At 37.5% G+C, this 27,992-nt stretch overlaps 1 long non-coding RNA gene across 1 annotated transcript in view; it reads left to right on the top strand.

The window, feature by feature from the left end:
* LOC116511058 overlaps positions 1 to 27,992 on the top strand; it is a 59,451-nt gene that overhangs the window by 19,649 nt on the left and 11,810 nt on the right. The window contains exons 3-4 of the long non-coding RNA XR_004255713.1: positions 16,466 to 16,603; positions 17,590 to 17,740. This is a non-coding gene — a long non-coding RNA (uncharacterized LOC116511058). The remainder of the gene's footprint in view (positions 1 to 16,465; positions 16,604 to 17,589; positions 17,741 to 27,992) is intronic.

Below are 27,992 nucleotides of genomic sequence, written 5' to 3'. Positions count from 1 at the left end.
CCTACATGTGCATGTGTGCACAACCCACCCACGTGCCCCACACTGCTCGCCTCCATGCTGAGCTTGATATTTCATCCATGGGGCTGGGAGAAGCCATTTTTGCCCTCCCCAGGTTCCAAGAAAGCTTCCGGAGCCTGGGGAGGGCGAAAAACAGGCCCAACTGGCCAACTGGAAGTTCCAATAGGCCTATTGGGCCTGTTTTTTGCCCTCCCTGGATGCTTTCCTGAAGCATGGGGAGAGCGAAAACAGCCTCCCCTGGCCCCCCGGAGGCTGGAAATGGATCATTTCTGAACTTCCAGTTGGCCGTTGGGGCTCTGGATGCTTTCCTGAAGCCTGGGGAGGGGAAAAGCGGCCTCCCCCGGCCCTCCTGAAGGCTGAAAATCAGCTGCCCGATGCGTGCATGAGCACTGGAGCTGACTGCTCACTGCCAGTAGATATGGCTCTCTGTGCCACCGGTTCGTTATCACTGTCCAAATGTGAGGGTGGACAAAAGGGAAAAGGATGAGAAAGAAGGAGCAGGCAAGTGAAAATAACTTTTAAGTTCTTCCTGATCTATTGAAGTTGCAAATTGTTAATTATTCAGAGGCTGGAATGTTTGAGTACCCAAGGAGACTAATATTCATTTCATTTCTGTCTTCTATAAAAACTTAGAATACAATACCATCCCTTACATCTTGGCTCATCCTTGTGACTGGTTCTTCATCATATGTATCGAAATGGGAAGTTTGGAGGCTCTAATGCCTTGTTGAATTCTTCACTTTCTATGAGCATATGTTTCTACTGACTTCCTCCTTTTTCTGCTGAGAGTTTGCAGTCAGCTATCATCTTTCTACTTTCAACATCCTGTAAAAATTGAAAAGAAAAGGGAGGTTTAAAGGTGGGAGCAGAAGGATGGAAAAACAGTTCTTTTGATCTCTAGAAATTATTCTTAAACAAAACAAAGGTTCAAGTTTAATATGGATTCTTGGGACAAAGCAAAGCTTTGTTGCATATTGCTCTCTGAAATATGATGCAGCCTGAAATACAGAATACAACCTGAAATAATATATTCATTCACAGCATATACCTGTTCAGATCTTTAGGGCTGCACTCATCGGTGTCTCACAACTAAAAGATCTTTCTCCATTGTGGTACCCTTGCCTGGAATTATCCTTTTTCAGAGGCTAGATTGGAATTGACATTGGCTGCCTTTGATACCAATGAGGAAACACTTGATCTTTTCTGTGCACTTTTAAATCACGTTTGTAGACAGATGATGACTTTGTTACTTAAATGGATCTTATTTTTGTCAGTGTTGTTTTTGTGATTTTTAAATTATTAAAAATTTAATTTAATTTTACCACTTTATTTTGTTTTGTGTTGTAGACTATAACTCCACCATTATATCTTTGATATGGTAGCTAATTTATGAATTGTTTTAATGAGCAAATTATAATGCATGTAAATCACTCCGGCAGGACAATTAATAATTATTTCAAATAATTTTACTCAGATATGAAAGTAGTGACTTTTGTATGGAAAAGTTTTAGTGACTTCCATTGCCTTCCAATGTTATTACTTCTAAATGCCGATAGTTTTCAATAACTTAATAGGGCTAATTGGGAAAGCGAAATTTGATTTGTGCCCCATATCACTGCTATTTCACTGAAGTACAGTATATCATTCTATCAGAACTCTGGTCCTTCACATACTATAGAGATGTGGTGGCTAACCTTTTTGGCACTGAGTGCTGAAACTGGAGCACACATGTGCCGAAGCACCAGAACCCAGAAAAGAGCAGCTGGTATGCATGCGTGTGGCGGCAAGCTGCTCTTCTGGGTTCCGTCGTGCGCATGTATACCAGCCATGTGCATGACGGAACCCAGAAGCAAGCTGTCCTTGCGCATGCATGATGGAACCTGGAACAGCAGGGTGATGGTATGTGTGCCCAGAAAGGGCTCTGCATGCCACCTCTGGCACACTTGCCATAGGTTCCCCATCATGACTATAGAGTGAGCTTTTGATAATACAACAAGTTATAGAACTGGGCTGTAAAGTTTCATCATATTGATTATGTGTTGAAAATGAAGTTTCTCTCTGTGAATGACTTTTGCAGCATGGAATGTCACAAATTATTTAACACAAACTGTTTTATGTTCAATATATTTAATACCTGGCAATGGATTCAACATTAAATAGCTTTTCTGACAGATGATTGTATCTTGGGAAGAGATTGTTTGCTATAACTATTTGGCTAAAATCTCTTGTGTATTCCATTATGTACACCGGGGTGGGTTTCAACTGGTACGGACTGGTATGGCTGTACCGGATGGTGAAATTTAGTGTGCCTTCTCGTATCTGTTGGTCAGGAGGCCCCGTACCAGAACGCTCCCTCCTCTCGTTCGCTCTTTCACTCTCCCCTCCCATCTGCACCATGCTACTAAAAAGTTCTCAGAAAAAGAACCAAAAGAAGAAAAAACTGGTGAGTGGCTGGGGGGGGGATGTTGGGGAAGAGGCAGAGGGGCTGCTAGAAGAGAGTGTGTATGCACAGGCTGTGGGTTTTAAAAAACGTCAGGAAGAGGGAAGAGGCAGAGAGGCTGGAAGATACTATAGGAACACTCTCTTCCAGCTCCTCTGCCACTTCCCTCTCCCTGGATTCACTCAGACGTTTTTAAAAACAGCCTGTGCACACAGACACTTCCAGCCATTCTGCCTCTTCCCTCTTCCCGGATTCACTCAGACGTTTTTAAAAGAGTGGAAGAGTGTGCATGTGCATAAGCTGTGAGTTTTAAAAACGTCTTGTGTGCGCACAGGCTGTGAGTTTTCAAAACGTCTGAGTGAATCCAGGAAGAGAAGAGGCAGAGGGGCTGGAAGTGTATGCGTATGCACAGGCTGTGAGTTTTATTTGTAAGGGTAACACAATTTAATGAAAGAAAAATAAAATGGAAAAGAACTATATTTCAGCATCTGTGAATAGATTTCATTTTAGATTTCATTTTAGAGCTAACTTACCTTTCTCCTTTCTGAATTTTAGCTTTATTTGAAATGATATTTCACTAGACTGTTTTTGATGATGGCTTTGTGTCATTTAATTGGGGTTTATCCTTAGATACTTTGATGTATCTACTCTTAGTTAAATTTTCTTCAAAGTATGTTCAACTTGATCCTTCAGGTCTTCCAATAGTACACCAATGCTGCTATAATTAAGTCTATTCACACTACTACTGGTTGTCCCCGTCTTCTCTTCTCTTCTCTTCTCTTCCCTCTTCTCTTCTCTCTCTCTCTCTCTCTCTCTCTCTCTCTCTCTCTCTCTCTTTCTTCTTTCTTTCTTTCTTTCTTTTCTTTTTTCTTTTCTTCTTTCTTTCTTTCTTTCTTTTCTTTCTTTCTTTCTTTCTTTCTTCAAAAACTGTGTTCTGTATACAGTGGCAAAAACCATTTGTGGCTCAAGTGAGAATTCTAGAATTATTTTTTCTTTGATCCATGTCTTGTTTTCCAGATTACCCATAATGTTCTAGAAGTCTTTCCCACACCAGAGTACAAAGTTCAAGTTTAATGTTCAACTTCTCGCTTCTTCAAAAATTAACTTTTTTTATAGTGGTCACAAAGAAAATTGTTGTCTGCATGATTCTGAAAGGTCTTAACATTCATTGTTACTCTGACAAATGCTAGTCTGTGGCATATTTTCCTTGCTTGTTCGATTGATAGACAATCCTAAAAGGCAAAACTTCACCACTTCATAATCAATTCTAATGCTCATTGTTGTACTGTTGTCATTAGTGTGTTCTTATTTACATTTAATCCTAGGGATATGTTAATTAATTTTTCATTATTGGAGCTTCCAGATTATTTACATTTTTAGCTATCAAAATAGTATCATAAGCATAGCACAAGTTAGTCTGTTTTCTTTTTCTACTACAGCTCCTAGTTTTGGAGTTCACATTTTCTCCTCATGGATTTATTTCTATCTTAAAATTAATGCTAGGCAGAGAATATCTCATTCACTATCTTTGCTTTTGAAAGAGAAGAACATTTAGACAAAATATTCATGAGTGCAGGTTGGTCTTGCAGTTAACAAATTGCTATGTATAAATACCAAGTTTCCTCAAAAATAAGACTGAGTCTTATATTAATTTTTCTCCGAAAGAAGCATTAGGTCTTATTTTCAGAGAAATATGATGCTAAATGCATCCGTGTGGCTGACAATCTTAACTGGGCTTATTTTTGGGGTAGGGCTTATATTACAAGCATCCTAAAAATCACGCGAGGCCTTATTTTCCAGTTGGGTCTTCTTTTGAGAGAAACACGGTATGCTTCCTTTTGTTATACATTTTTCCAGTGGGCTGGCTTTCCCTGTGTGAGTTAAATCCTCAGAGAAGATATCATAAGGTAGTTCTTTTTAAATTTTATGCTAATTTCATTAATCAAAAGATTCCTAAGAAATATCACTTTTACCAAAAGAAATATGAATAAATTGTACTAATCATTTAGTTATTTTCTTTCTGTCTTCCTATTTACTAGGCTCCCTGTTAAAAGGATTGGTAATATCCAGTTTGAAACCAAAGCATATCAATGTATAGATGTTAATACTGAAGTAATATTATTTAACATAGGAAGAATAACATCTTAATCTTGGAACATTGTCTTAGAATTCTAAACCATAGTAAATTGTAATATAATATAAGTTTAACCTTTGGAGGGTTGATTAACTGTAAAAGTATAACACTGAATACTTTTAATATTCTGTTAATCTAATTGGTTTTTAATATTGTGACCAAAATATTTATTATAATTAAGTATTAGAAATTGAACTGCATATAAAAGTTTTTTTTTCAGTTGATATAATTCTTTATTGGCCAAGTGTGATTGAACACATAAGGAATTTGTCTCTGGTACATACAAGCAACGAGTGATAAAACATGATCATAATTATCATAAATATACCACTTAGTGATAGTCATAGGATGCTAAACAAGCTATCAATATAAATCATACTAGCATACTAAATAAAACATAAATCGTAAGACATAAGCAACAAAGTTACAGTCATAAGAAGATAAGGTAATAGGTAATACGAAAGATGAATAATAGTAATACAGCCCTAGTAGGTAGTTTGATAGAGTTGTGGGAATTAGTTGTTTAGCAGAGTGATGGCATGGGGGCGGGGGAGAAACTGTCCTTGTGTTCTAGTTGTTTTGGTATCCAAAGCCCTATAGCATTGTCTTGAGTGAAGAAGTTGAAACAGTTTATGTCCAGGATGCAATGGGTTCCACAGCCCTTTCTGGCTTGTACAGTATACAGGTCCACCGTGGAAGTTAGGCTGGTAGTAATGGTTTTTTCTGCAGTTCTAACTTTCTGTTGAAGTCTGTGTCTGTTGTTTGGTAGTGGTACCAGACCAGACAGTTATAGAGATGCAAATGACAGACTCAATAATTCTTTTGTAGAACTGTATCAGCAGCTCTTTGGGCAGTCTGAGCTTTGTGAGTTGATGCAGGAAGGACATTCTTTGTTGTGCTTTTTTGATGTTAGGTGTCCATTTTAAGTCTTGAGATATTATAGAACCTAGAAACTCTACTGTTGATACTGATGATGATGGATTGAATTTTGATTTAATTTTGAAATAACGACTTGAAATATACCGGCATTTCATCTATTTCTGCTTCCAATACCTTTGTATGGTTTAAAAAATAAATTTAAAACAAAATAATAAAAAACTGTCAGTAATATTTTAATGACTTATACCATCGCATTCTCTTTTTAAACAAATTATTAAGGCATTACACATAAAAAAACTAATATAAAAATGAAGGAATTAAAAATAGTGTAGAAAAAAATGGAAAAGAATTAGAAAAGAAAGAAAAAGTGGAAAATAGCAAATATACAGGTAGTCCTCAACTTATAACAATTTGTTTAATGAGCAATTCGAAGTTACAACAGAACTGAAAAATGTGACTTATGATTGCTTTTCACACTTATAACCAGTGCAACATCCTTATGGTCATGTGATCAAACTGCAAATACTTGACAACTGGCATGTATTTATGATGGTTACAGTGTCCAGAGGCAGGGATCATGTCACCCTTCTGAAAAGCAAAGTCATTGCGGAAGCCAAATTCCCTTACCAACTGTATTACTAAATTAACAACTGCAGTGATTAACTTAACAATTGTGGCAAGAAATGCCATAAAATGGGGCAAAGCTCATTAAATAAGAGTGTTGTTTAGCAATGAAATTTTTGGGCTCAATTGTCATAAATTGAGACTATCTGTATGCACACACACACATATACACATGTATCTGTGTGTATGACTATGTATATATAGGTTGCCCCTTCAACTTAGTACACTTTCTTAAACTACAATATATGATTTCTCTCCATTCCTTATCTTCTATACTACTCTATCTATAAACAAATCTCTAAAATCTTGTCGTTTAGTAAACTCCATTAAGTATTACCAGAAACAATCTATTTTAAATTTGAACAAATAAACTAATTCTATATTCATTTTAGCAATCTTGGTCTTTAATCTCATCAAATAATATCTGAGAACTTGGATTGTTTTCCCTGCTTCTTTTTTCTATCTCAGCAAATCTTTTAAAACTTTACCAGGCCTCTTTTGTAAATCCAATATATAAAAGTTATTCAAGTTACTTTTCTGGTTTATTATTGTATGTCCCTTTTAATTATTAAGTCATCAGCCAGGTTCATTTGTATCTCCAATATATTGTCTTTTTCCAGATCATTTTGTAGCCTATTATTTCAAATTCCACATTGAAAGCAATTCCAGTCCTGTCAGAAGAACCTGTTCCTCTAACATAACATCATTTACACACAATTTCTCTATGATGACAGATGTTTTTGAAATTAACTTTTTAGTTCATTATCCAATGAGTTATACTTAGCTGAACAACAAATCAAAAAGGGAAACAGAGACCAGAACTCCTTCTCACCAGCAATCAGCATCCAGAGATTAACATGAAGATTAATATTAGACCAAGAATCAAGCAACAAACAATATACCAGCAAGACCACTCTCACCAATACTGATAGGGCAAACCATTAGAACAGGGATCCCCAAACTTGGCAACTTTAAGACATGTGGACTTCAACTCCCAGAATTCTCCGGGCTGGGTGGAGAATTCTCGGAGTTGAAGTCCACAAGTCTTAAAATTGCCAAGTTTGGGGACCTTTGCATTAGAATATGAAATGACAGCAAACCCCATTCCCTACTAGCACTGACGATGTCACCTAGTTTACCTAATGAAATTGCCAAGCTCAGAGGCATCAAAGACCCTGCCTTTCATCCCTGAGCTACAAATATTCTCCTCTATCAGAACTTTATGTCCATATGGGATACATTACAACTGTGAGATTAGATGGAATCTATTCTCCCAACTGCTTAACTAACCAGCTGACCGCCAAAACCTTGTTCCTTCAGCCATCTGAAGTGCATGTGGGCTATTGCACTTCGCACATCCTTTTTCTCTGGAGAGATTTTGGTAGCCAGGATCTAACCTTTGGGCTTTTTAATGTAAAATGTTTTTGTAAATATTTGAAATGAAATAAATAAACACTAGTAAGTTAGATTTCATGTTCTTAGTTCTTATGTTTATATGTCAGTTTTGCTGTGTTAAGGTTTGCTGTATTTTTTAAACCCCACAGCTAAGTATGTATGTACTCATGTGTGAATTTTTATTTTCAACTTCATCTAATTTTGCAAATAATTTCCATAACAAAATGTATTTCCTGTAATATTTTTCTAAACAGTTTGGATATATTTACCTAATATATATTTTGTTATTGCTTGCAATAACTAAACTGAAGTAAACTAAATTGTGAAATTCAAAGAATGGTAATCATAATTACAAAGTACCAGTTTGTATATTATTGTGAAACAAATAAAAAGTAAATGCATTTCTGGCATTTAATTATAGCATAGTATTCTATTTTAACCCCTTTCCTATTTAATGACTCTTCATAGCATCCTTAAGTATAGTTTGATTATGCTCTAGATGAGAAAGCCAGCACAATCAGCTTTCCACAAAATATTAGCCTTCAATTGTGCCACAGGGATGCTAGAAATGATCACATCCTGTTTATGCTGATTAAAATGAACTTCAGCCAGACAATTGATAGAGCAGGTGGCTGCAGTGTAGAATGCCCTCCTGACAAGATCCCAGGTTGCTAACTGATAAGAGGTATTGTAGCATCACATTACAGATACTGTAGTGTCCTTGTTGCAGTTGAGCAGTATCAGATCTATAATCAATAGAAAAGAAGATTCAAGCGGAACTCAACATCTTGTTCCCAAATACAATGATGCAAATAAGCAACAATAGCTTGTCCTTATCTGCTTCTAGGTTCTGTTCATGAATATCCACCTAATTGTTTAGATCAGGGGAAGTCAACCTTTTTATACCTACCACCACTTTTGTATCTCTTTTAGTAGTAAAATTTTCTAACCGCCCACCAGTTCCACAGTAATGGTGATTTATAAAGTAGGGAAGTAACTTTATTTTATAAAATTTATAAAGCAGAGTTACAGGCAAACCCTACCGCCCACCATGAAAGCTGGAATGCTGCCCCCCCTTCCCACCGGAGTTATGTCTCCCAAGCTAGACCAGAGAATGAGCGGGTGTGGCATAACCAGAGCCGCCGTTTGCAACAGCCGAGGACGGAAGAGTTCACTCAGGAGTGTATCTTGCAAGGAAGGCAGCGGGGGCAGAGGGAGGCATAGCCTGAGATCTCTGGATAACAAGTGTGGGGAGGCGAAAAGGGGAGAGAAGAGAGAGCACTGGGCAGAGTCACAGGAGGAGGAAGGTGGCAGCTCTTCTTCTTCGCCCTTACCCAAAGGAGGATGGTTCCAGCACAAGGAGACCGAGAGGGAGCTCAAGGGGGCTCTCCACCCTAACCCAGAGGTGGCCAGGGTGTTGCTCTTGCCCTCAGGTAACAGCTCCACCTTCCCCTCTCCTCAAGCCTGGCAAGGAAGCTGTTCCACCTGCCCTCCTATCAGATCCATGCAAGGAAGGAGGGGGAGAGAGCCGGGCTCAGCCAAGCTGCCTCTCCCTGAGCCAGAAGCAGCAGAAGTACCAGGCCACCATCCCTTATGGGTTAGCCTTATAACTCCCACCCCCACGGCCTGAAAAAGAGCTTTATTTTCTAGTTCACACCGGGGAGTATTGCGGTCTCTGCTCCTTTTATCAGCTGCCTCTGGGCTAGGGTGCCTCTGCGTTAGGGTAGAGGCTGCCTTGAGCCTCCCTTCCTCGGTGTCCTTGAGCCGGGAGTATCCTCTCTGGACAAGGGTGAAGAGAAGAAGAGCAGCCACCCTCATCCTCCTCCTGTGGCTCCTGCCCAGCGCTCTCTCTTCTCTCTCCCCTTCACCTCTCACACTTGTTACTCATCCAGAGAGTTTGGGTTATGCCTCCCTCCGCCCAGCCACCTTCCTTGTCAGTGTCACTCCTGAGTGAACTCTTCTGTCCTCGGCTTTTGCGAAGAAGTGGCGGCTCTGGGTGCGCCACACCCATTTCATTCTCTTTGCACCTTGTTTTGCAAAGTGGCTCTTAAAGAGAACAGAGCAGGCATGATGCACCCAGAGCCACCACTTCTTCGCAATAGCAAGGACATCTTCTGCTTTGCAGCTCCAGGGGGCGGTGGGAGGTGAGCTCTCAGCTGTTTTTCCACTGGTGGGAAAAAATGCTGAGTGGGATTTCTTGCTCAACCTTTCACCCGCCACTTGGAAGTCACCATCCCTGCCCCCGCCGCTGATTGGAGCTCCAGGCGGCTGGCAAAAGGGTTAATGAGGATCCCCTTCAGCTTTTTTCCCCGCCAGAGAAACAAGTGCTGAGACCTCACCACCGCTGCCTGATGCTTAGAGCTTGCTGCTGCCCCCTGCTTCTGCCTGGGGAAGGGAAGGGGTGGGGCTAGGCTACTGCCAATGCTTACCTGTGTGTAGGCAGGAGGAGGCAGTTCTGTGGATCCACGGGTGGAAGGCGACGCAAGGCGCTCGTCTGAGGTAGGCCAGTTCAGGAGCATGGTCAACTAGCCATCACTACCGGTTTGGTGATTCACTCCCAATTACCACACCTGGTTCTCCTGAACCGGTCCAAACTTGGAGCAACCCACTTCTGATTTAGTATGATCAGAAACAAGCAGCCTTGAAACCAAAATGGTTCACTACAGTAACAGACGGGCATCACCTGCTCTTTCTGTTCAAAAATAAGAGGTCTCAGCTTCTTAGTATCTCAGATAGGAAAACAGTTTCAATAACTGAACAATTCTTTCATTAATATAGCTTGTATTTTACTTTTGGCAATTGATGGATTCCTCTTAAATAATTGTTTTCAATTCTTACAATAAACACAAGTTCTAAATGCATTTGTCCTTAAATCACTGGTTGATTTTTAGTTATAGAGTTGACTAAACTTCAGATACGTAGAATTAAAGGCATATTGATTTGCCAATTCCAAAATGTTCTGTTCTGCCAGATGTTGAATGATGATTGCCAACTTTACCAGGGATCATATGAGCCAGAGCTTGTAGGAAACCTGGAAACTGGAGTAAAAATATATATGAAACACTGAATTATAGATGAATGAAACAGAAGAGATGATGAGAAACTTCCAATTCAGATGGAGAAGATGTTGATAATGACACCAAGAAAAAATATATTTAAATTAAAAGTTGAAATGTAACAATAGAAATTAATAGCAATAGCAGTTAGACTTATATACCGCTTCATAGGGCTTTCAGCCCTCTCTAAGCGGTTTACAGAGTCAGCATATTGCCCCCAACAACACTCCGGGTTCCTCATTTTACCTACCTCGGAAGGCTGGACGGCTGAGTCAACCCTGAGCCGGTGAGATTTGAACAGCCGAACTGCAGAACTGCAGTCAGCTGAGGTAGCCTGCAGTGCTGCATTTAAACCACAGCTTTGAATAAAATAGAGAACAAAGTGTTAGAAACAAACATAATAAGGTTTAAAAGTGATACAAATAAAAAAGTCATATTCTTTTAGTCAGTAAGTGTTAATTATATTTTCCATATATTTATGTAATACATTTTTGTCATAAAAGCCAAATGTATTGGACCTGATTGCTACTATGCCACAGAAAGGACCAATGATTTATGATTTTCAAGTAAAGGAATAGAAGAGGTTTTGTGCTAATCTGTTACTGATCATTTATTTACTTACTTACTTACTCATTTTCTATGCTTCCTCTTTTAGAGGCGAGAAAATCCCAATCCCATTGATTTCAATGGAGTTTGCTCCATTGGTATCAACAGAAGCTCAACAGAAGCTCGCTCTATAGACAACAGCAGCTAATAATTGCTATATTTTTACTGAACTATTTATGTTGTTTATCTTTTGGGTTGTCATCAAATGTCACAAAATGTCTTGAATTTTTCTTTTTTATTAATTCTGTCTGTATGTGTGCTGAGAAAATTTGTCCCAGAAAGGACTATGTTTGATTAGGAACTATGAACATGATATCTAAACATATTACTGCTGTTTCACAATCCTAGTTGCATGAGCAGTTACACTTCTCAGTAGTATAATTAACAAACTACAACCTAAAATAAAATATATTTACATAACCCAGGAGAGGTCCAAAGCAGAATCTAGATCTTGTACATTATATGGATTCTTCCCTTTCCTCTAGATGAAGCTGTTTATTCAGTAGATAATTATTTTTATTTGATTGATACAAACGTGTGTGTGTGTGTGTGTGTGTGTGTGTAAATCAAATCAGACAAGATTTCTTAGAAATATTTTTGATCAGGAAGACTTGCAGTTATATTGCATTGGGTACCAGCTTTGAATTCAGTGCTGCACATTTTTTTTAACTTTCATTGTTTTTATTTTCCAGATTTTGTTTTTGTTATTTAGGAAGGGTTTTGAGAAGAGTTCAGTTCATTTTAGGTCAGATGGAATTTTTCAGAAATCTTTTAAAAAGAAAGCTGTTGGTAACATTTAGACAGTCTTGATGCACACATTTGTTTACAAATAAAGCAGGGAATTACTGGTATAATTACCGGTTTAATGTATTTAAAGAAATGTATTCAGTATTTTGGTTGTCAATTAAAGTCCTTGAAGGTACAAAAAGTGGGTTTGGAGGCAACCCAAAATAGGTTGTTGTTGTCTGTCCCTGATTTAATCTATAGTGCAGATTAAGAGCAGTGATAAGTAAGTGTTTTTGTTTTTATCCAGTGTTTTGTACTCTTAAGGTTTAATTTGCCATGTAGACATCATAATCTTCAAATTTAGACTTCAATTCTTCAATATTAATTAAAAATATTTTTATAAAAGAATTTTAAAACAGTGCCTCTACTTCTACATTGTGCTAAAACAACACCCAAATCAATAAGGGATATAGTTCTAAATGCAAAGACCCTATTTAACTTTATGGTCTTTGGGTTAGGATTAGAAGACCTTAGAAGAAAATGTTATAGAATTCAACTATTAGTTTTGATAGTTAAACCTTTGTTTTAAATTTTCAGATTTGCTCAGCTTTTCGTTGGATAACATTTAGTCTAACTTGACAGTGATATAGGTAAAGATAATTCAAAAGAAGAAGGGGGACTACAGGGAATGAGGGTAGCAATAGCAATAGCAGTTAGACTTATATACCGCTTCATAGGGCTTTCAGCCCTCTCTAAGCAGTTTACAGAGTCAGCATATCGCCCCCGCAGTCTGGGTCCTCATTTCACCCACCTCGGAAGGATGGAAGGCTGAGTCAACCTTGAGCCGGTGAGATTAGAACCGCTGAACTGCAGATAACAGTCAGCTGAAGTGGCCTGCAGTACTGCACCCTAACACTGCGCCACCTCGTGGCTGGATGGAGTCACCGAAGCAGTAGGCGTGATCTTAAATGGACTCCAGAGGATGGTAGAGGACAGGAAGACCTGGAGGAACGTTGTGCATGGGGTCGCGATGCGGGTTGGACACGGACTTCGCTAACCTAACCAACAACCAACAATTCAAATAGTAGCTTAAAATAAGTTTGGAATGAGAAACAAATGTGTACTTGATTAAAACTCATCAACCATATGTTAAATCTATCAAGGGAATACTAAACTTTTCAGTATGAGTTTAATTGCATTTGGCAAAATGAGAATTCTTAGGGTTTCACATTTGTTTACAACACTCTATTTAGCTGTCCTGTCTGCTTTCCCTATGACCTTAATGCTAATAATAATGAAAAATAGGAAAGGCAACATGTGGCCAAGTAGGGTCAGTACTGTTGAGAAACAGACTGCAGGTTTCCCTTAGTTGGAAATCATTTTGCAGAAATTATATCCTTCCAAGAATCATGGACCTGTATATAGGTAATCCCTGAAGTTATGACAATTGGGAATGGAATTTCCGTCACCAAGCAATACATTAGTGAAGCATAAGACAACTAAAATAAACCTTTAAAAAATCTGAGTCTATAAGAAATAACAAAGCAGATGTGGAAACAGGGTTAAGATGGCCCAGTAACTGAACTTACAGCTAGCTATAGTATCTTACAGCTTGTAGTTTTGGGATTCCTCACAATCATCCAAATTCTTTAGAATAATTATTAGCTTTTACTATTGTTCTGGACTGCTTCTTATCATCCTGTATTACAGTATCTCTTACTATATGTTTTATCACCACACCTGTATATTATTATTATGATCTCAGACTAACAAACACAACTACCAATCATTTAAAATACAAGAATTCCCCATGCTAGCTGGAGAATTCTGGGAAATGAACACCACAAGTCTTAAAACTGCCAAGGATGGACATCCCTGGTCTAGATTGATATACAGACATGTAAAAACACACATACCCCTATCCGCTTTCAATCTTATTAATTTTATTACAATGTGAAATATTTATGTTTCAAGTTACAAAAATAAGATCCTTCTTTAAAGCTTTGGATTTCACGGATAATTGATATATTTGTATATTTTCTCCTGAATAAATTAGAAATCCCAAAGATGTGTTCTTTAACAATTATCTTTAAGGAAAAATTGCTCTTTGGAGAAGAGCATGCTGTTTAATTTAAAGCAAATACAGTATTCCAATAAGTGCAAGTTGTCTAGCTCTGATTTCTAGTTTTGCCAGAAGATAAAAGTGCATTTGAACTAATATGAAAAAATATTTGTAGTGCACACAAATTGCAGAAATTCAGATTTTTTAAAAACCATGAATAAGCCATAATGATTTAGTGGGCAAATAATGTCTGTTCAAAACCAGAAATATACTATGTAATGGCTAACAATTAAAAAAGCTAATGTCTTCCAAAGACCTTTAGCAGTCTCCATTTCCCCCAATTAAGTCCCAGTCTACTACTTTTAGAATTACCAGTTGAAAATACTGCTATAGTTTAGAAGTACAAGAAAGCAGATAAAAAAGGCAGAGTTGTGTCAGCTGCTATGTTGATAGGATCAGCTTCTACTTTCTAAGGGCAGTCTTACTAGTTAGACTACAGTAGATCAGGAAAAACCCTGCAGGAAGATTAAAACTATTTTCATTCAGATTGACTATAATAATAGAATCTTCCTATTGCACTGTACTTCCTCTTCCTTCTTATACTCAGTGATTTAAGGAGGTGTCTGCCTGATCTGATTCTGAATATTATGTTGTTTCTCAGAGCTTAAAAATGTTCCAGCTCCCTTGTGAGAGTACCAGTTGTTATATATTTCCTTACTCTGGGTAAAAGAATGACAGCTCTGCCAGTGGTGGAGGATATGCCATTGGTGGGGTGACCAAATGATATTGCCCTAGTTGGGAAGTCCCATCTTGCCAAAGAACATTGAAATCAATGAATGAGGGACTGCTTTTTTGCTTGATTTTCTATAATTTCAGGTGCAAAGTAATCAAGAATATCTAAGTCCATGATGGCGAACCTATGGCACGTGTGCCACAGGTGGCATGCAGAGCCATTTGTCCGGCCCATGCAAAGTGTTGCCCTTTTAGCGGGCCAGCATGCATGCGCACACTGGCCAGCTAACTTTGGCCTTCTTTTTGAGGCCATTTTTCGCCCTCCGAGGCTTCAGGAGTGCGAAAAACCGGCCCTCCGGGCAAACCAGAAGTTTGGGAACGTACTTCCGGTTGCTTGTAGGACCGGTTTTAGAAGGTCCCTGAAGGCTGCAGAGGGCTAAAACCGTCCCTACAAGCAAACTGGAAGTCCATTCCTGAACTTCCGGTTTGCCCATAGGGCTGGTTTTTCACGGTCCAGAGGCTTCAGGGAAGCTCCTGAAGCCTCTGGAGGGCGCCTGTGTGGGGAGGCTGTTTTCACCCTCTCCAGGCTCATATAAGCCTCTGGGGCCTGGGGAAGGCAAAAAAGCACAACAAAAATGGGTGGAGCTCTGGTCGTATGCATATGCATGCTAGGGTCGTGCACATAGCATTATGGGTGTGGCACACCCGTGCACGACCCCCCCTGCGCTCTCCCCGTTTTTGGCACGCCAGCCACAAAAGGTTCGTCAGCACTGATCTAACTGATCACAGTCATTTAGACTTCAGTTTAAAGGGCTGCTTTTTAATGCTACATCAGTTATTTAGGAAAACATATAATATGTACATGATGTTATATGTTTTAATCTGGATCATAATCTGGATGATTATTCATTATTCATTATATTTATTTATAAAATTACCTCAAGGTAATTCTGAGTGGCTTACAATCATAAAAGATAAAATGACATTAAACCATAAATAAGTTAGTACAAAAAGTCAAACACTGCAGTGTAATTAAAATATGGGAAGGCCAGGAGCAGAAAGGAGGGGTCATGGGATCTGTTGTTAATAGATCAACCACTTCCACTGTGATGCACCCTCATTGGAACCCCAAGCTAACTAGACTGGAGCCAGGTCTTTAGGTCCTCATGGAAGGTCAGAAGGGTTAGAGCCAGCCTCACTTCAGGAAGCAAATAGTCCAGTGGCAAGTGCTATGGCAGAGAAGGAACCCATCAGCCAGAATAATCAGACTGACATGGCCTACAACATGCCTCATCTGCTGAACTGGCGTGCATTACAAAGACCTGACTGAGGAGAAGAGATGGCTAGTCTTTCCCTACTCTTTAGAATATTCCGCGTTGCAGCTAGGCTCCAAGTTGGAGGATAGGAAGGTGATATGGATTCAATCTCTAGTTTGAAGTTCCATCTGATCTTTGGAAAAATTGAAAATGCTTGTAAGTGCTCCATTTTAGTGCCTGGAATAGTGAAGAGGATACACCTGCTGACTGTATAACAGTGTCTTTTCCTGAGCTACCTGAGGTGGTCTCTGCTATAGCATTCCCTGGACTCTGTTTGGGATATTTCAGGGTTCATATTAAGGATGTGTTGAATATATATAAAGAAATTTGTGGATAGCTAACTAATAGTTGCAAATTACAGGAATCATGATCCAATCAAAAAAGTGGAAAGGTTTGATACTGATCTCTAAAATCCTAGTCAAGATAGAGCCTAACTGCTAGTGTACCTTTCCCACAATAACCTGCCTGTCTCCTCAGATCAACTTGAGAAACTCTTTTGAAGACAAGAAGGATCTGGAGGTTTGTCTATCCAGTCCATAGGAAATGGCTTTCACTGATGTCCTCCATTAGTAGCACACATTCTCTAAGGATTATGCTTGTCCCCACCACAAAGAGGTCAGACTTTTAATTATTAATTTATTTTAATGTAATTCTTGCTTTTTCAGATTTTAATTATATTGTTTCAATAAACATTTATATTTGTATTATTGAAAAAAAAAAATTGCTAAAGGGATAGATTAGTGTAGAAATCAATCAATCAATCAGTGCTTTTAGTCTTTCCATTCAATGTTTTTTGAGGAAACATGCAGTGGATGAAGGAAGTATCAGTGAACAAAATTGTAGAGTTCATGGGTGTTGAATTAATTTGGAATAAACTCTTAGCAAGTTAAAAGGAAACCAAATGTCCCTTCATATTAGAGCTGACATTCCAAATTCAGTTGCTGTACTCTGATGGTAAAAGTAAAATAAGAGACTATCTGCTTCTATCGTGCATTAAATCAACATGACTACTTGTTATCAATCTTAACCAAGTTTTATTTTGTAGTACAGGTTTGAGGAGAAAAAGAATAGTTTCTGATAACAGTAATAACAGCTTCCAATACTCCCCTTATAGAAAACAACTGTATCCACTATGTAAATTATTTTGAATGTGAACCTGCTTATAAATACACACATGCACACACACACACACACGCACACACACACACACACACACACACACACAGAGAGAGAGATGGGGGGAGAGAGGGAGGGAGAGAGAGAGAGGGAGGGAGAGAGAGAGAGAGAGATAGCAGAAACAAGCAATTTTGTGATGAGATTCTCAGTATAAAGTAACTATGAGCTACGGATTGTTTCTGAATGAGAGTTACAGTACATCACATGGAAACCGAAACAAATACTATATTGAATGTTCTGTTCAGTGTTTATTGTAAGAATTGGCTCAACAATTGAACCAACTTTGTGCCAAAAGTTACCCTTCAATATTCCAAACTTTAATTTTATTATGAAAAAGTATTCCCTTTCTCATTTTCAGAATGTATTTTTAGAATGACTTTGAGATCTATTACTGATAGCAAAGGATGCTTTTGCATTTGTTACAGGGTTCTCCATGACTCTGCAGCCTGACTGTTTTCAAAAGGAATGTTTTCTCACTTCACTTGGAATTTGAGGCTCCATTAAAAAGAGGCTTCAGTCAGTTCAGGAGAAAAGTTAGGAAACTCACATATATTCTGCAGTGACTTTGTAAAGAAGGTAAGTGACATAATTCCAGAGCATCCATCTTTTCCCATCAAATTTGTCACTTGCCAAGATGCCAGTGGTGGGATATGACTGGTAAGTCCCGGTATAGGCCTACCGTGCCTGCTGGGAGCACCAGGTACTGTTCTGGTACGGTGCTCTGGAGGCCTGCTTGCCCTCCGCCCGTATTTGAGCCAATCGGGGCTTTCGCGCACACACACAGTGTACAACAACTGCGCAATGCTCCCAATGTGCGCATGCTACACGCATGCACATGGTGGACACCCGGCCCTGTTGCACTGTACCAGTTGCAACGAGATCTGGAACCCACCACTGCAGATACGATCTGTAGGATGTCTCTAAAGGCCAGCCATCTTTAATTTTTTTGCAACAAAAGCAAAACTTCAGGTATTTGAAAGATTATTTGATACAGTTTCCACCTCTACAGTTTATAATATACACTTTGCACATCTATTCTTTTTTCCCCCACCCTGCATTAATACCTTTCATAATGTTGATATAGTATGGTGTTTTCAGTTTTCATTTTAAAATAAAATGAACATTTATTTCAATGTAGAGTCATAAACTTTTTTGTCCTCAGTTTAGCTGTGCTCCAATATTGCTAGAAAAAATATGGATTTTAAAATAAAACACAGTTTTGTACCTTGAGAAAAAGGCTGAAAGGAGCTTTGTCTTAAATGCTTTATGGAGGTAAATCACACCATACACATATTCTAACTGACCTGTTTACCAGGGTCATTATCAATATTTTTAATAACATATAATTTTATACTGTTTATATTGAATACCACTTCCAATTTTTAAGCATGTTCCTTCACTTTTAAAATGCTGTAACATGTACCCTTTAAATCTAATTGCTGTAGATAATTTCGAACCTTGAACGAAGTTGTCCCTAACTTGAGTTTACGTGTTTTGTTTATCCTTCTATGATTCAATCTATTTACAATATTTCTAATACAAACTTTTCATTAACTATAAGAAGGTATCGTTTCTTCCTCCATAATTGCTAGGTTTGATACCACATATGAATGAATATATGAGCAACAATATCGTATATTATAATACTGAATTTGCTGTCAAAAGGATGTTTGAAGCTTCTGTCGCATCTTGATTCAGTGATTAATAGAGGGATCTAAAAGTACTTTCTGGTTTGGAATGCACGTGGCATATGAATTAGAGTCAATTTAGGTAATTACAATGGTCAGATGAGAACACCATAAGATGACCATACTATAATAAGATTGAATCACCTTTGATTTGTTTTTCTCAGTTCTTTATGTATGATATGCAGATTAGATGTACTGCTATTCAGCATCTAGTGAAGTTCCCCATGATGAACAAAATTATCATAGAAATCAGTGTTACTGTCATATTAGCAAAGTATATTTTATTAGCAATTGGTATGGTAGTCTGTTCTGAATAATTTTCAACTAAAATTTTGTGATATAGGCTAGATGTTGTCAAATTATTTATCTGCTCATTTAATAACATTTAGTAATGTTATAAAAAGAATTATTCCTTTGTGTTACATATAGCCACATATAATTATATGTCATGAAAGAACATTGTTTGACTAAATGAGCTATAAAGCTCTACTTCTACTACAACCATGATATTATATATGGGGAGGTGTGTGGCAGAAAATATTATACACACACACACACACACACACACACACACACACAGACACACACACACACACACAATGATCTAAGTTTGTAAAAATCTAGCCTTATATATTTAGGCTTCTATACCTCAGATTTTCCATAACCCATGGAGAGAGAGGTAGAGGAGCTGCATGTTCTTAGGGATGGGTCAGAGTTGCAGGATTTTTGTGCTTTAAAGATGTATGTTTTCTTAGTAAGCAATGAGTAATGGAGAATAAATAAGGTGAATTTAAGAAAGTGCTCTTGCAATAATTTCTATTTCTATTTCTATTTATTAAATTTATAGGCCGCCCAATCCCGAAGGACTCTGGGCGGCTTACAGAAATAAAATTTCACAAAAAAGGTAAAAAGACAAACAAAGGAGAACAAATTAAAAGAAACACACCATGCACCAGTCTAAGCGGGGCTGGACCTCGGTCAAGAGGTCAACAGCCCCGGGCCTGCCAGAATAGCCAGGTTTTAATCGCTTTTCGGAAGGCCATGAGAGTGTGTAGGGTCCGGATCTCTGGGGGTAGTTCGTTCCATAGAGCCAGAGCGGCGACAGAGAAGGCCCTCCTCCGAGGCGCTACCAGCCGACATTGTCTAGCTGATAGCACCTGGAGAAGGCCCACCCTGTGCAATCTTATCGGTCTTAGGGAGGTTTGCGGCAGAAGACGGTCTCGTAGATATCTGGGTCCTGAGCCATGTAGGGCTTTAAAGGTAATAACCAGCACCTTGAATTGTGCTTGGAGACCAATGGGGAGCCAGTGCAGCTCGCGGAGGATAGGTGTAGTGTGGGTGTACCTTGGTACACCCAATATTGCTCACGCGGCTGCATTCTGGACTAATTGTAGTCTCCGAACACTTTTCAGGGGCAGCCCCATGTAGAGCGCATTACAGTAATCCAGTCTTGAGGTGACGAGGGCGTGAGTGACTGTTTGCAGTGCCCCCCAGTCCAAATAGGGCCGCAACTGGTGCACCAGGTGAACCTGGGCAAAGGCCCCCCTGGTCACAGATGACAGGTGATGCTCTAATGTCAGCTGCGGATCCAGGAGGACCCCCAAGTTGCGGACCCTTTCTGAGGGGAGTAAATTTTCTCCTCCAGATTTAGGGAGAGACTAGCTGGACTGTCCTTAGGGGGGAACATCCACAGCCACTCGGTCTTGTCAGGATTGAGTGCGAGTTTGTTCACTCCCATCCAGACCCTAACAGCTTCCAGGCACTGGAACATCACTTCCACCGCTACGCTGAGTTGGCACAGGGCGGACAGATACAACTGAGTGTCGTCCGCGTACTGATGGTATTTAATCCCAGAATGATCTCACCCAGTAGCAATATGAAATCACACAAAATTAAACATATTCTTGGAACACTTTTAGATGAGAATTTGAAACCAGACTGAATGAAAGATGAAATATCTTCTACCTCCTTGTTTCAGTGAAGAGTTCATGATTACTAGCCACCTTGATTCAATAGATGATAATATATTTCAGCCCCAAATATGATAATCAGTCAGTTCATTAATTATCAAACTAACTTATCTGCAAACTCTCTTTGAGCTCAGTCCAATATTTTCCTATCATTTATTCTTTGTCAGTCTACATTTGCCTTTGTCAATTAAAAAATCACCATAATATAGCTGCTGATTGGCCTCTAAATTTTGAAAATAACTTTCCTTATTTTATTTTGTCTTTTATTTTTCCTTGATTAGTTATATGAAATACATTCAATAGCTTCAAAGAAATAAACCTTTGACACTCAGTAAAAGTCCCATATTCAGGAAAAAAATAGGCTAGTCTTATTTACCAAAAAAAAAAAAAAAAGTATATTGCTTAAAGATTTGGCCATTGCCTCATTGATAATTTTCTGAAACTATTTCTTAAAAAAAAAGATAATGGCACAGTTTCTGTTAAAAAGCATCTAGTTGGAGATGAACTTGTGTGAAATTTTCTACGCCACAGCTATTTTAAGCTTGGCTGATCGGCTGGCTTCTGTCATGATCTAGTCATTTTGCCATACTGATTGGCATATTGATTGCATTATAAATGTCAATCCTTTTGCAGAGAAACAAAGCTGATGTGCTGTTGTTGAAGCTATACTCTGAACTCAGCCAACAAGATCTCTGACTTTCCAACCATTCCATTATAATGTCCAAGAGATTTGTTGCCAAAATGTGATTCTTAATCTTAAAAAGTTGATTAGAATGTTGTGTTTTTATTTAACATAGAAATTAGGTATAGAACAGACCACATGATTCTAAATAGCAGTACAAAGAGAATATATATAATCTATACCATCATCTATCTCTATCTCTATTGTGCTGAGTGGCACAGTGGTTAGAATGCAGTATTGCAGGCTAATCCTGTTAATTGCCAGCATTTTGGCAGTTTGAATATCACGAGGCTCAAGGTTGACTCAGTCTTCCATCCTCCCGAGGTTGGTAAAATGAGGACCCAGATTGTTGGAGGCAATATGGTGACTCTGTAAACTGCTTAGAGAGGGCTGTAAAGCACTATGAAATTGTATATATGTCTAAGTGCTATTGTTATGTGGCGTAAAAATAGAAAATCTGAAAAATCTGTAGCTGAGAATTTTGAAATATCATGGGAGACCTCAGGAGTAAGATCAGTGAATTATGGTAAAATTGTACAGTGGTATTCAGCATCAAAGAAACTAAACTTAATTTTTGCAAAATAATAGTGATGATATAGGCATGTAAATACAATGGTGCAGTTTGAAACCATAAGTTCTTCCAAAAGTTAAATTAAGCACCCTCTAAAATGCTGGGTGGGAAAAATTTTAGTGAGACATTAATTTAGGTATGAAATTTAAACATAATTAGAATGAGGTCAAAATTAATTAATTAAAATTAGATTTATGCTGACTTGGACTGGTCAACTCACATACCAGATGTAAATGTAACCCATCTCAAACTTGCAAATCCTAAACGTTAACAGTTTGATGGTATTTAGTGTTTGGTAGTGTAAGTGTATTTTGGCAAATGTTTTGTCTGCATATGGGAGAAAAATAGTTCATAAGTTTTACAACAAAAATATGATCCAAAAGAAGCTATATGATTGGAATTCTTCATTAGTTTATGTAACCATTTACATAAGACAGTGGTTCTCAACCTGAGGGTTGGGACGCCTTTGGGGGTTGAATGACTCTTTCATATTTTTGAAAAAATATGGAAAACATAAAATAATCTTACGGTTGGCGGTCACCCCAACATGAGGAACTGTATTAAAGGGTCGTGGCATTAGGAAGGTTGAGAGCCACTGCTCTAAGAGGAAATCTGTAATATCAACTGATCATCTGGGTCAGTTAAAAAAATTGGAATTAAATCAAGATTACGTTTTCAATAGTGATTTATTTTTATGTTGTCTATTCAAATATATATATATATGTATGTGTGTGTATGTGTGTGTTGTGTTGTGTTATGTTGTGTTTGTGCAATGTAACAAAAGGCAACAGTAAAAATATTGGGTTTCTGTCTGGATGGTCTCTTGTGACGAGCCGATGGACAGAGAATGGAAGTAGTGAACTTCCTCCCATATTTGGGCATACCAGGGGTTGTGACTTTATATATATGTGTGTGTGTGTGTATACATACACACACACATGTATTTTACAACATAATAATAATGAGTTCAAATTTCTTTCATATGTTTTGAAACAATTCAGCAGTTCCCTTGTTATATTTATAGCCCCACATTGTCATTTAAAATTATAGTTAATAATCTCATAACATTTAAAAAAATAAAGAAAAAGCCATTTAACAAGAATTTAATAAAACTGTGTCTTATTTAGCTGAAACATTTGCATTTATCTCAAATAATGTTAACAAATTCTTTCATGGTAGCTTGTCTGAAAGAATAGCCTGATTTTTCTCTTTCTCTGTGGAATTCATGTTTTTTATGCGAAATGTGTTTATGAGGAATTTACAAATTATACTCCTGAAAACTAAAGGAAAGTCACTGGGAATGCTTCTCTTAGGGTTCAGTATATTAGTATTAGTAGTCAATCACAAAGACTGGCAGTTCAGCAGTTCGAAGCCCTAGCTCTGAATAATGAAGTGACGTCCCGCAACTTGTCCCAGCTTCTGCCAACCTAGCAGTTCAAAAGCATGTAAAAAATGCAAGTAGCAAAATAGGAATCACCTTTGATGGGAAGGTAACAGTGTTCTGTGCACCTTCAACGTTTAGTCATGCTGGCCACATGACCACAGAGAACATCTTTTGACAGCGCTGGCTCTTCAGCTTTGAAACAGAGATGACCACCGCCTCCTAGAGTCGGGAACAACTAGCACATACTGTATGTGCAAGGGGAACCTTTATCTTTATATTAGTATATTAGAGTAGAATGACTCATATTTAATGTCTCCATTAGGTCTTATATCCTGAATATTTGCCCTGGGGAATATATTTTTTAAAGAAAATAAGTTTTCCCACTGTTGATTTCTTGGCAGGACTTGTGAGGCATATCATAGATGTGGCCTTTTCCACGCATATAAGCCTAATAATATTGATGAAAACAGATGATATTTTCTAAATATGTGGAGAAACCCTCTAATAACACGAATGCTTGGTTTAATTACATATATTTCATTTGAAGCTGGGAATTACATGAATGTTGACAATGTAACGCTTTATAATATGTAATTCTGGTAAACAGTTTGATATTTAATGTAAAAACAAGTAAGTCTCATTTATACAGCAAAAATTATAGTTCCTTAGAAAAGGAGACCTTATATGCCATTCTTACCAGTGTTTTGTTTAACATTTTACTATGTTTTTTAGAAAAATTATGCTAGTTTCACTATTTTAGCAATATATTAGAAATATCTGTTGTTCTTATGGAAAGAAATGAGAAATTAATGTTTATGTTAATTTCCATAGTATTTTTAACGAGTTAAAAATGATAACCATATTATTTCATATTGCTATATTTTTATTTAGATTTTTAAATCTCCACCTTTACAGTATACTTTTAAATGAACATTTAAAATGTAAACGATAATATGGGGTACAACCAGCCCAAAGAAATTGAATGCATAAAAGAATCAATGTTCGGATGAATAATTATTTAATAAATGATATAATGTTTTATGTATTGTGATCATATTGACATATAGTCACTATTTTTCTATGCTATTTTTGTACCTATTTATTTTTTATTTTAATAATTCCAGAAATAAAGCATTAGATATGAGTTAGAGAAGAATCGGAACATGGGCCAATTCCATTTGTGCAGTTTTTGTGGATTAATATTTAAAAAAAGAAAAGATTTCTGTTGGGATTTGCTGGTCCAAATTCATTTTCTTTTCAGTATATGAAATGACAGTGCATTCTTGATGTCCCAATATTAATTTGTCAGGCATGCATGTGTATTCATTTGCCAAACATCAACCATTTTGGGGGATTTCTATTAGCTTGTCTCAAACTGCAGGCAAGCTAAATTTCTCTAACAGGCATCAATTCGATGTATTAAATGCCGGTTCTGCCCTAGAAGAAATATTGATTTTTTTTTCTCAGCAAAGTGACAAATACCATTTTCATGACCATAATAGAGATTGATTACAATTTTATAGAACACAGGGGGAGTTGATCTTGGTGAGACAGCTTGAGGGCATATCAAAATTGAAGAAAATCATTTGGATTAATAAAGAAATTAATTAATTCATGGGCTGCTGATAAAGCTGAAGCATTGTAGAGACAATGGAAACTACAGCATAGTCATTCATGAATACTGATGTGACTAAACATTTAGGACAATTTTAAAGATAATATTGCTTAACCCTATTTATTTTTCTAATTTAAAAATGCTATATCCTGAAATATTTGCTTGTTTTAATGTGGCATGAACTTTCCAAGGCAATAATGCAGATGAATCAAGAGGACATACAGACACAAACATAGATATTATTGCACATAAACTATATATCATGACTTTGAACTGCATCCAGAACATTTTCTCAGCCCTTTATCCCCATATATCTATGGGTAGATTTTTATAGATTTTATAGATTTTATTAAGAATTTATATGCCGCCCTTTTCCCTGGAGGGACTCAGGGCGGCTTACAATAGTGAGGGGAAGGGGGTGCAAGACAAGACTTAAAGGAAAAAAAAAAAAATCGTGAATAAAAGAAAATTATCCATAAAAACACAACATTCATTCATTAGCTTCTCAGTTGAATTATATCTGTTGTTCTCAGTGTTTATTCTCATTATTTTTATTTTATCATGTATCTATCTGTCTTTTAGCCTCTCTGTCTATCTATCCATCATCTCTATCATCTGTCAGGTTGGGCTAGTGAGAGTGACTGGCTTAAAATCACTCTGTGGCTTTCATGTCTATAGAGCAAGGCTGTCAAACTCCAGGCCCATGGGCCAGATGTGTCACACGCTGGCCACCCCACATCCAGTTTAATGAAGGGGGGGAAAAGTCCTGATATGTCATGTGACACCGTGACGACATGAGTTTGGCACCTCTGCTATAGAGTACTAGAACTCACAATCCTGGTTTTTAGACTAGCACTTTTGCTACTATATCAAACTGTATTACAAATTTACAAATTTTCTGCATTACATGGACAAGTGATTTAGCATTACAATTTATAACTCCTGTGAGTTCAAGCATTTTTCCAACCCCACTTCACAGAATTACAGCACCACACAGTTCAAAGTAGCAATATAGTTGATCATGTTTTTCCAGATCCCAGATGATTAATCTTAAACATACTTAGTAAAAATTAATAACATTTTTGGAGTTGCTAAATCCGATTCCAAATTAAAATCAGCCAGAGTTATTCTATAGGTTGAAGAATGGAAATTGCAGTTACTCTAAAATGGAAGCAAAACTGTGGATAAACAGGCTACAAGAAGAGGGAGGAGATTGTTCCGAGGTTGGGCTCATTCTTATTGAATGCAAAGTGTGAACTGATCCAAGTGCACCAAAAACAGAAATTTAGAATGTTGATACATGTCCACATTTTCACACAAGTTCATCCAAAATAATGTTGCTTCCCCCTCTCCTCCAAGCCTTATCAGTTAATTGAAACTGTCTAAATGACAGTTTTTAGATTTGCCTATCTGTGAACAAAATAACCTTTTTCCTTATTAGAGGGAATCCAACAGAAACTTCTTGTTGAATAAAAGGAACAGTGTAAGCTGAGCATCATTTCTCAACCTTTGAAGAAGGGATCTTGTTAACAGACCATATTAATTGGGTAATCATAGTGTCTGTGCATGTGGCTTGATGAAAAACTACAAATGTGACGTACGGAACATACAGGTTAAGCATACATGGTTACAGGAGATTGAGGGTAAAGGAAATACTGAAGAAACTTACTGTCACTGCAGTAAACCAGAGATCTACTGAAATAAGGCTAGCTCTCTTTGTAGTATAATCATATGTTTGGTTATCCTTTTCAAAATTCAAATTCAGTGGGGAAAAAAATACAGGTAATCAAATTTCACTGGGTAGTTTTATAATGACATTAGCAGAATAATGTCTACAAAACATCAAGACAACTAGATAACAATAATTTCACATTTGTTTTAGAATCAAGTAATGTTTCAGTGAATGAAAAGTATTCATTGATAAATTCAATTTTATTGTTATTTATTAATAAAAGCAGCTGATACGTTTTCTCTTCTGTAAGCAAAAATACTTTTTTAGAATCAGAATACGCCCTCTTCTTATTTAGTGACCACAATCACTTCCAACAACTTGGCTGTTAACCAAAATATCCATAACTGAACACATGACAGAGAGAAAAGAAAGATCACTGGTTGTTGCCATCTGATAGAGATAAATTTCTCTGGTATAGTGCCTGACATGTTTTTTTTTTAAATCTCTCCTCACCTCACAGAGCACAGAGATTGCTTAAATAAGCTGTTACTTCCTGTGTTGCTTTTCTCCATAGCTTAGTAGATCCCTAAAAATGCAAGTTAACAAGTTCAGCACTGTGAATTAATTAGTGAGAACCTTCCAGCAGCAGACAATGCTGCCTGAAACTGACAAGACAGTAATCGGTTTTGCACTGAAGGCTTTTATTGTCAGTCACAAAATTTGGTTGTAAATAGGAACATTGAATGGGAAATTATTTTTATTATCATTCATTACTATTATAATTGTGAATGGCTACTAACCTAGGTAGTTGCTAAATATATATGAAGTGTGATACACAATGAATTTAAAAGACCTACAAGCTGTTTTAAAATCTGGTTAAGAAGAATTTAGTTTTTAGAACATAGAATCAAAGCCTGGAAGGCACCTCAGAGGTCTTAGTTCTTAAGGTAGGAGACCTTAAATTATCTGGGTCAAATGGTTGTCCAGTCTATTTTTGAAAACCTCTAGTAGTAGAACACATACAACTTCAGGAGACAAGTTATTCCATTGATAAATTGTTCTTCAGGAACCTTTTCCTTAGTTCTAGGTTGGGTTGGGTTCCATTCTTATTAGTTCTTGTCCTGCCTTTTGGTGCTTTGGAGAATAAGTCAGTCCCCTCTTCTCTGGCAAGCTCCCCCCCCCCCAAGTACTGGAAGACAGCTATGGAAGACAGCTATGGAAGACAGCTATCACCCCTAATTTTTAG

Source organism: Thamnophis elegans, chromosome 7 (genome assembly GCF_009769535.1).
Source record: "Thamnophis elegans isolate rThaEle1 chromosome 7, rThaEle1.pri, whole genome shotgun sequence".
NCBI classification, from domain to species: domain Eukaryota; kingdom Metazoa; phylum Chordata; class Lepidosauria; order Squamata; family Colubridae; genus Thamnophis; species Thamnophis elegans.
This window is presented reverse-complemented; position numbering and strand designations above follow the sequence as displayed.